Source organism: Alligator sinensis, unplaced genomic scaffold, assembly GCF_000455745.1.
Source record: "Alligator sinensis unplaced genomic scaffold, ASM45574v1 scaffold968_1, whole genome shotgun sequence".
NCBI classification, from domain to species: domain Eukaryota; kingdom Metazoa; phylum Chordata; order Crocodylia; family Alligatoridae; genus Alligator; species Alligator sinensis.
Window position 1 is genome coordinate 96,543 of NW_005843177.1, and position 9,258 is coordinate 105,800.

General features: G+C 56.2%; 2 pseudogenes; one reads left to right on the top strand and one right to left on the bottom strand.

Moving 5' to 3' along the window:
• Positions 1 to 2,837, top strand: part of LOC102381446 — a 35,892-nt pseudogene extending 33,055 nt beyond the window's left edge.
• The window catches only part of LOC106723127, a 216,340-nt pseudogene that overhangs the window by 94,547 nt on the left and 112,535 nt on the right, over positions 1 to 9,258 (bottom strand).

Consider the following 9,258-nt stretch of genomic DNA (forward strand, 5'->3'; position numbering starts at 1 on the left):
ATCGGTGCTTGGAGTGTGGGAAAAGCTTCACCCGATCCACCCACCTGACTGAACACCGACTCATCCACACCGGGGAGAAACCACATCAGTGCTTAGAGTGTGGGAAGCGGTTCTACCTGTCCTCCTACCTGACCAAACACCAACACATCCACACCGGGGAGAAGCCACATCAGTGCTCGGACTGTGGGAAGAGCTTCACCCAATCCTCCAACCTCACCCAACACCGCCTCATCCACACGGGGGAGAAGCCACGTCAGTGCTTGGAGTGTGGGAAGAGCTTCCGACAGCTGTCTGACCTCGCCCAGCACCGACTTACTCACACAGGGGAGAAGCCACATCGGTGCTTGGAGTGTGGGAAGAGTTTCACCCGATCCTCCGACCTGACCAGACACCACCTCATCCATACAAGAGACAAGCCGCATCGGTGCTTGGAGTGTGGAAAAAGCTTCACCCGATCCTCCCACCTGACTCAACACCAGCTCATCCACACAGGGGAGAAGCCACATCAGTGCTCGCAGTGTGGGAAGAGGTTCTGCCTGTCCTCCTACCTGACCAAACACCAGCGCAGCCACACAGGGGAGAAGCGAGAGGGGACAAGCCACATCAGTGCTCGGAGTGTGGGAAAAGCTTCACCCGATCCTCTAGCCTGACCAAACATCGCCTCATCCACACAGGGGAGAAGCCACATCAGTGCTTGGAGTGTGGGAAGAGCTTCAGACAGCGCTGCAGCCTGACCCATCACCAGCTTATTCACACGCAAGAGAAGCCACACCAGTGCTTGGAGTGTGGGAAGAGCTTCACCCTGTCCTCCACCCTGACCAAACACCATCGCATCCACACGGTAGAAGCTTGTTCAGAGTACTGAATACTCAGTGTTCAGAGAGTGGAAAGAGCTTTACCCATCTTTCCCACCTGGTCCAGCACTAGGTCATCCACACACAGGAGAAGCCGTATTGATGCCAAGAGGAATGAGATAAGCTTCTCCCAGTCCTTTAACCTGGCCTGGCACCACCTTATCCATACGGGGTACACAGATCCTGTTGACCTTAGAGGTGCTTAGCACACTGTGATATTTTGGGGTGCTTCTTTTAGCCTGAAGCATTCACTAGTAGCCTCCTGCAAGGCAGGGAAGTCCAAAAGCCATGCTCTCTTTAGCCAGCCGAGGAAAAGGGGCTATACAGGCAAGTGTCACCCACATAAGCAGTTACAGCACGGCGTGCTATGACAGATAGCTTTATTGCTTAAAGAGGGAGAGGGGGAGGAAGGAATACAAAACTATGTTGAAAGAAAACCAAGTTGAGCAAAACAGAATGGGCTTGTTGGCCCTTTGATACGCGTCTGAAGGTACATAACTCTCATTTACTAGCTACATTTCAGGTAAGGATTCTGGATGCCCATGCTTCAGTTTGTGTTTCCAAAAATGCCTTTCCAGAGGCAATCTCCACCTAAACCAGGTGACCTGACCCTTAAATACTTTTTCTGACCACATCCCACCAGACAAGAGGGTTGCAATGGCCATCATGAAACTGGCCTATCCAGCCTCCACAACCTTGCCAACCAGTTCAGCATGGTCAGCCTGGTAACTGGTGAGGTATGCCTGCTGCTTAAGGAGATCGCTGCAAACAAAAATATCCACCTGGTGAATCCTCAACAAGTCATAGATGGCTTTAATGAGAAGGGGTTTAACTGCGTGGGGCCTTTAGACAGCACTCACACCCCAGTGCTGTGCCCTGCAGGGAGAGGGACGGCTTTCACAAACAGGAAAGGATATGCCTCCATCATCTTGCAAGCCATGAACTCAGGGCCGGTTCACAAGCATTTATACCGGGTGGGCCGGCGGCGCGCATGATGCTCCCGTGTTCAGAAACTCCCCTCTGCCTGCCCTTGTGGAGAAAGGACAGTATGTACCTGGCATGGAGAAGACAGTGATCCGTGGTGTCACCGTTCTCCCAGTTATATTAGCAGACGCTGCCTAGCCCCTGAAGCCCTGGGTCATGAAGCCTTATGAAGGAAGCTGGTTTTTAACTACCATCTGAGCAGTTGCAGGATGGCCGTGGCATGGGTGTTTGCCTGCCTGAAAGGATGATGGAGGGCGCTTACGTGCCGGCTTGAGGTGGAGCAAGAAAATATCACGGCCTCTGTAGTAGGGCTGTGCGAAATTTTGCCACCTGTTTTGTTTCGGTGCTGTTTCAAGCCGTTTTGACCTCGAAACTGCAAAGTCAAAACGAAATGGGAGGCTCAAAACAGGGTCGAAACAAAACAGGGCAGGGCGAAACGTTTTGAAACATTCAGAATGTTTCGAGTTTCGATTATGAAGCTGGGCTTACCTTCAATGGCTTCCGAAAGAGAAAGTAAAATAAGGGGAGGGGAGGAAGGAGTGCTCTCATTATTGACATGTAGCTGACTAGTGATTGATCCCCTTCCCTGAGGTCCCTTCCAACCCCAGGGCTCTGGGGGCGGGACAGAAAAACTGCATAAAAGGCAGCATTATTTAATTGCCCTGCTTTCTGCTCTGGGGTCACTTAGTGAGCTGTCTGCTCTAGCACCTCACCGTCACACCGCTGCGGCTAGCAGCACTGATTTTCTAAAGGGTTTCCTGCTTGCTACCCTAGCACGAGGGATTTCAGAATACCTTCTTCTCCTGGGTGCTTTTATTTTATTATTATATTCATTGATTTATTCTTTTGAATTTTATACTTACATTGGATAGGGTTACTCTAGAATTTACTCTATATAGGAATTTACTATATATATTTGTTTTTATACATTCATTCTTTGCACCACACCAGCGCTATTGAATTTATATAGAGAGACGATATATTTCTATCACTTTCATAAATTTCTTCTAGAATTTACTCTATATAGGAATTTACTATATATATTTGTTTTTATACATTCATTCTTTGCACCACACCAGCGCTATTGAATTTATATAGAGAGACGATATATTTCTATCACTTTCATAAATTTCTTGCCTGCCTGCACCACACCCAAGCCTAGATTTCTGAATTTATATACAGATATATTTCTATCGCTTTCATAAATTTCTTGCCGGCACCACACCTACATTTTTTAGTTTATATATGGAGACAGATATATTTTTATTGCTTCCATAAATTTCTTGACTGCACCACACCTACAATTTTTAATTTATATAGGAATGCAAATACATTTATATATTTCTTGAAAAGGAAGACATGAAACACATCATGAAGTGTGGTGGAAAGGCAGGTGGCCACCCTGGCCAGCCTGCAGGGAGGGGTGGAAGAGGGGGTAGAGGGAGAGCTGTAAGTTCCCCCCACCCCCACACCAAACTGAGACGCAGCCTCTTCCCTCCAGCTCAAAGGGACGAGGCTGCTACAAGCAGCAAGGAGAGGGGAGCAGTGCCACTGCCTGTGCCCAAGACTGTGTCCCTTCCACGTGCACCAGACATAACCCCCCCACCATGACGACAGTCACAACCAGCAGCACCAGCACAGCAGCCTACTCCACCCCTGTCTCACTTCCCATGCTGAGCCTTCCCGTGCCAGAAGAGCTGGCACCGAATCTGGGTCTCAGTGCCCTAGCAAGGGATGTTCTGGGGAAGGAGTGGGAATCAGCTGAGTTTGTGCTCGACACCCCTCAAGTTTCCCTTCGAGCCAGGTCTCCTTCCCCAGAAGGCACTTCAGAGGAGGTTTATGTAGAGGTGGAGGCGAGGGGCTCAGCTGAGTCTGCTCCTCCTCTTGCTGTGCCTCTGCCTGCTGAGGAGGGGGAAAGTGCAGAAGCATCCACAGATGCCCCCGCACCCCAGAAGCGAGCAGGTAGTGTGGTCTGGGATCATTTTGAGCTGGCAGACGATCCCACATATGCTATTTGTTTGTACTGCTGAGCCAAAACGAGCCGGAGCAAGGGAACAAAACATGAGCACCACAGGTTTGCTGATGCATCACCTTGGGCACCACACCTTGCCCTTGCCCCTCCTCAGCCTGGCACCACGGGAAGCATGCCCAAAGGGAAGTCCCCTCTCTCTCCAAAGCCCCCATCCCCGCCAAGCAGAGGCAGGCCACCCTGGAACAGTGGGGGAAAGGCGGACAGAAAGCAGGGCACGTTCCAACATCGAGCGAGATCACCCAGAGCATTGGGGAGATGCTCGCTGTCGATGGCCAGCCATTCTTCCTACTTGAGCAGCCAGGGTTCGGATGGCTCATGGCACTCGCGGTCCCATCATACCAAGTGCCCGCATGCACCACCTTCAGTGGGATGGTGGTGCCATCCCTGTAGGAAGCATGTGTGGAGTACTTGAGGGAGAAGCTGCACAAGGCAGGTCCACAGTTGTCCTTACACTTCGCTTCGAACATCTGGAGCAGCTGGGGTGGAGATCACACTTACCTCTCCCTCACAGGGCACTGATGTGACCAGTCAAGCTGTCGGTGAGCTCTCCTTCAAGCCAAGGTGATGGATGCATCCCATGCAGCAACAGAGATCATGGGGGCCATGAACTGCTTGGTGCAGGGGTGGCTCGCTGGGCAGGGCGAACTCACCCATGGGTTCATGGTCCCGGACAGCAGGGCCAATATGGTCAAGGTGGTCCATGATGCCAACGTTGGCATCCGCTGTGTGGCACACAAGTTGCACCTTGTTGTCAGGGATGCCTTGTGTCTGTCGGTGAGCGTGCTGCCCCCGCCAGCAAGCTCATTTCCAAATGCAGGAAGGTGGGGGCTATATCCACAGGAGCATCAAGTGGGGCAAGGTGCTGTGGGATGAACAAACAGAGCTGAACATCCTCAGCACAAAATCACACAGGACATGGAGACTCGGTGGAACTCCACATACCTGATGCTCGAGAGGCTGGTGGAGCAACAGAAGGCCATCCATGAGATAGCCCTGCTTGGGGAGATCAGTGGCCCCCTGAACAGAGCTGAGTGGGATACCATCTCCCAGATCTTGGTGGTCCTCAAGCTCTTCCTCGAGGCCACCAAGATCATCAGTGTCACTGAAGCCCTCCTTATCCAGTGTGGAAGAAATCAAACCTCGCGTTGTGGTTCTCTCAGAATTGACAGAGCCATCTTGGTTTATTTAGCACTCTACAAGTGATCACCAGGAGGGTTCTCAAAGGAACTCTGAACTCTATAAGTGTACAAGAGCAACCTTGAAGAAACAGGAAGAAGTTGATCATTCGTTTGTCACACGTAGGCAGTTTACTTTTTCAGCAAACACATTGCGTTCTGGGAACAGCTATCAGGTTCTGGTTCCTGGAAAGGAGGAGGTTAACATCTGCACACAGACAAAACAAGCCATGAAGGTTTTTCCTTATCTTAGAACATTTTAAAACACACAGCATCAGCATCTTCTTCTCTTCTCTTTCTCTCTCTTTGTCTCTCCTCTTAGTCAAGTAAGAGACCTGGTTAAACTTATTTCCACACCAGGTGATCCAGGTGATCCCCATAGTGTGGGAACTTTGCAGCCAAACGGAGAGCTTCCAGGGGATCATTGTGCCTGGCTGGGGCAGGCTGCTGTCACCAGATGTGCAGGCACTGGTGAGGCGGCTGAAGGAGAGCATCTGGAAGCAGCTTGATCCCTTGCGATCCAGTACAGTCCATGTGCTGGTCACCACGTGTGACCCAAGGGTGAAGGGCACCGTATGTGGCAGCCAACCACTGAATCAGTGGACGGAGGTGCTGGAAAAGAAAGTCAGGGAGGCAGAATGGTGGAGGTGGGGGGACGTGGAACAGGTGGGTCCATGTGCGACCCCTTGGCCTACTGGGCAAGCCGCAGCAAGGTGTAGCAGGATCTGGCCACAGGTGCCTGGGAACACCTGTCCTGTCCACTGACCAGCATGCTGACTGACAGGGTCTTCAGTATCACTGGGGATGTAGTGACATCCCACCGCACCTGCTTGGATGCTGGTTTGGGGGAGCGGCTGGTGTTCCTGAAGGTGAAACTCCCGGTGCTGGGGTTCCCCAAGCTCCAGGTGCAGACGGCCTGAGTGCCACCCTCCTCACTCCATCCACACCTGTTTCCTTTTTCTTTTTTTTTTAACCAGGTGCTGCCCCAGTCTCAGCTTGCCCCCCACCCAAAGCCCCTGCCCCGCAGCCAATGCTCCCTCTAAGGAGTAGCGGTGCGTGAGCGCACTGCCTCGGTCCGTGAGTGCGCCACCTCAATCCGGGGTGGGACACTTACCGAAGGGGGCTGGGGGCTGGGACGTGGAGGTCAGGAGCTGGGGCTGGGGGCTGGGGCCAGAATTGAGAGGCTGGGGACCGGGGGTTGGAGCTCAGAGGCTGGGGTCAAGGGCGGGGGGCTGGATGTTGGGGCCAGAGCCAAAAGGCTGGGGCTGGGGGCCAGAGGCTGGGGCCAGAGACCTGGGGCTGGGGGCTGGCTGGAGCCAGGGACTGGCACAGGCTCCACCAGCTCGGGAAGTGCTCTGCTCCCCCGCATCAGGGCCAGGGAGTGGAGCAGTTCCCCAGAGCTGGCGGAGCCCGTGCCAGCCCCCCACACCAGCCTCCATCCCTACCTTGCCTCACCTCAGGAAGGAGCCGCTGCCCGCCCCGGTGAGGCTCCGCGGGCTCCGGGACACTGCTCTGCTGCCCTGCCCTGATGCCACATGCCTCCTGGCTCCCCAAGGCAATGTGGGGGAGCAGAGCAGCGTCCCGGAGCCGCTGGAGCCTCATTGGGGCAGGCAGCGGCTCCTCCCGAGGATGGAGGCTGGGGCCGGGGCCTGGCGCAGGCTCCCCTGGCTCCAGGGAAGTGCCCCACTCCCCGGTCCTGATGCGGGGAAGCAGAGCACTTCCACAGAGCTGGCAGAGCCCGTGCCAGGCTCCCGCCCCCACCTCACCTAGGAGCTGACCCTCAGCTCCGCTCCAGATGCACAGCCTAAGGCTGTGCGTGACCACACTTTTAGTTGTGCACGGCCATGCACGCACGCACCTTAGAGGGAACCTTGCCCCCAGCCCTGCTCGTGCCCTTTGCCCCCAACCCAAAGCCCCTGCTCCCCAGCCCAGGCTCCGTACTTATCAGCAGCTACCCAGAACCTGGGCTGCCTGCAGCTGGGAGGCTGCAAACAGCTGCTGCCTCCCAGCCCTGGAAGCAGCCCAGGCTCCGTGGAGGCACCATATATTAACGATGCTTCCTGCTTTTGTGTGGAACCCCACATGGCAGGGCACAGCGGGGGGTGCAGAAAGCTGCTGCTCTGAGCTCCCCACCGCCCTGGCCGCGCTTCCCCTGCAGGCAGGGGCAGCAGCGAGGGGCACAACCATGCGTGCTGCCCACTGCTCCCGTGCACACAGGGGAAGTGTGACCAGGGCAGCGCAGAGCTTGCAGCCGCAGCCAGCTTCCCTGTCCAGCCCCTCTGTGCGCTGCTGCTCTGGGTCACACACACAGCGCTCCGGAGGGCCCAGGGGAGGGCAGCAGGGCTGGAAGCACAGCGTGTGTGACCCAGAGCGGCAGACCAAATCTCCTCAGGCTGGGGCCCCAGGCCAGGCCAGGCCCTTCCCGCTGCTCCCTGCCCTGAAGCCTCCCTGCAAGCCTCCCTGGACCTGGCTGCCCCCGGGCCGGGCGATGCCTCCTGCAGGGCTGTTTGCTGCAGCTGCTGGAGCTCCAACAGACCGGTGGGATGTTCTTGGGGGAGGACACGGGCAGTGCCCACCAGACACGACCAGCCTCCAAAGGGCGGCCAAGATGGGCACCGCTACCAAGTGCCTGGGGCAAACCAAGAAAACAGGGAAGGCAGGGAGGGCATGGGAGAGCGGGGGTGGACACTGCAGGCTGCAGGGGCTCTGGACTGATGCTCCCGGGCAGGGGCCAGTGAGGCCAGAGAAGGTGTGGGTCAGGGACAGGCCTGGGAACTGCTCCCTGCCAGCTGGTGCAAGGTCTGGGACTGTGTACAGGTGCAGGTGCAGGTGCGGGTGGGGATAGTGCAGGGGGGAGGATGGTGGCAGCACTCATGTGTCTGTGCAGGGGGCAGGCCAGGAGCCTGTGGAGCTGTGGGGTGAGTGAGCAGGGGGATGCTGTGGGGGGGTGGGGGGGGTGGCAGGTGGCCCAGGGCTCTGTGTATACTTCAGGGGCAGGGTATGGGATGCCAGGCTGCAGGGTTTTCACACATTGACCTGCAGCTGCTGCCCAAAAGGCGTGAAGTTTGTCCCGGGAGAGAAGGGACAGCCCCATCCATACCCCAGTCTGTGTCCGAGTCCCTGCAGGAGCTGCCCCTAGTTGTGCTTGGCTGAGCCCAGGGCAAGCAGCTGCCGAGCAGTGCGGGGGAGCAGGCTGCCAGGGGTAGGGAGGGCTGCGGGTGGGATTCGGGGGTTATGGGGGAGTTGGGAGGTGGGGAAGGGGCATCTTTGCAGGTTTGTCTTGTGCCCAAGGGCATGCAGATGGCTTCCCCCACACCTCACTGGGAAGGCATCCCCCAGCAGCTCCCTGCAGTGTGGACGTGGGAGCCTGCACAGGGGGTGGGTAGGCTGAGGGGGCAGACCAGCAGTGCCCGTCAGCACAGCTCAGGCCCCTGGTCAACAGCCCCAGGCCTGCAGAGCTGGCAGACCAGGAGATGCACTTACTGTTTCCCTTCCATCCCCAGACCCTAGCCCCCATGTCTTTGTCTGGGCCTCTGTTCCTGTTGCCCACCAAGTCCCATTTCTTCTGGCTGTCCCCATGCCCCACTTACTCCCCCATACTCCTGCACAGCTGGCCTACTGCCCAGGGGCACAACATGGCTGCGCGATTGCCCCAGGTCCTGGCTTGGGCCTGGGGAGTAATCGGGGTGTAAAGCCCCCACTGCAAGCTCCACTACAGCTGTCAGGCAGGGCAGTCACCTGGCCATGGCCCTTCTTTGCCTAGCAAGCTAGCTGAGGAGGGACTGGGAGGGAAAGTGGTCCCCACTGCAGGTCTCAGCAAAGTCTCAATAGGGATTTTCAGAGCTCCTCCACCTGGGACCAGGCTGCGGTGGCTGGGGCAGAGAAGCAAAGGGTTTTTACCCAGTGCCTGGGCTAGGGCTCTTGGCTGTGGAGGAGGGGGAAGAGGGGACTGCCCCCATTACAGGTGTCTCTATTCTTTTAGTGCATCCCACAGGAACAGCCCAGCCTGAAGAAGGAGAACATTGGGAACCTGAAAGCCATGAGGCGGCCAGCACTGCAGCACAGGTAAGCAATAAGCAGGTAAGAAATAAGGGGCCCCTTGGGACTCGGAGCGGGGGGGCAGCAAAGGCACCAGTCGCAGGGCTCAAGTGCCTATATACTAATGCTAGGAGCATGGGGAACAAGCAGGATGAACTAGCGCTCCTGCTTGCAG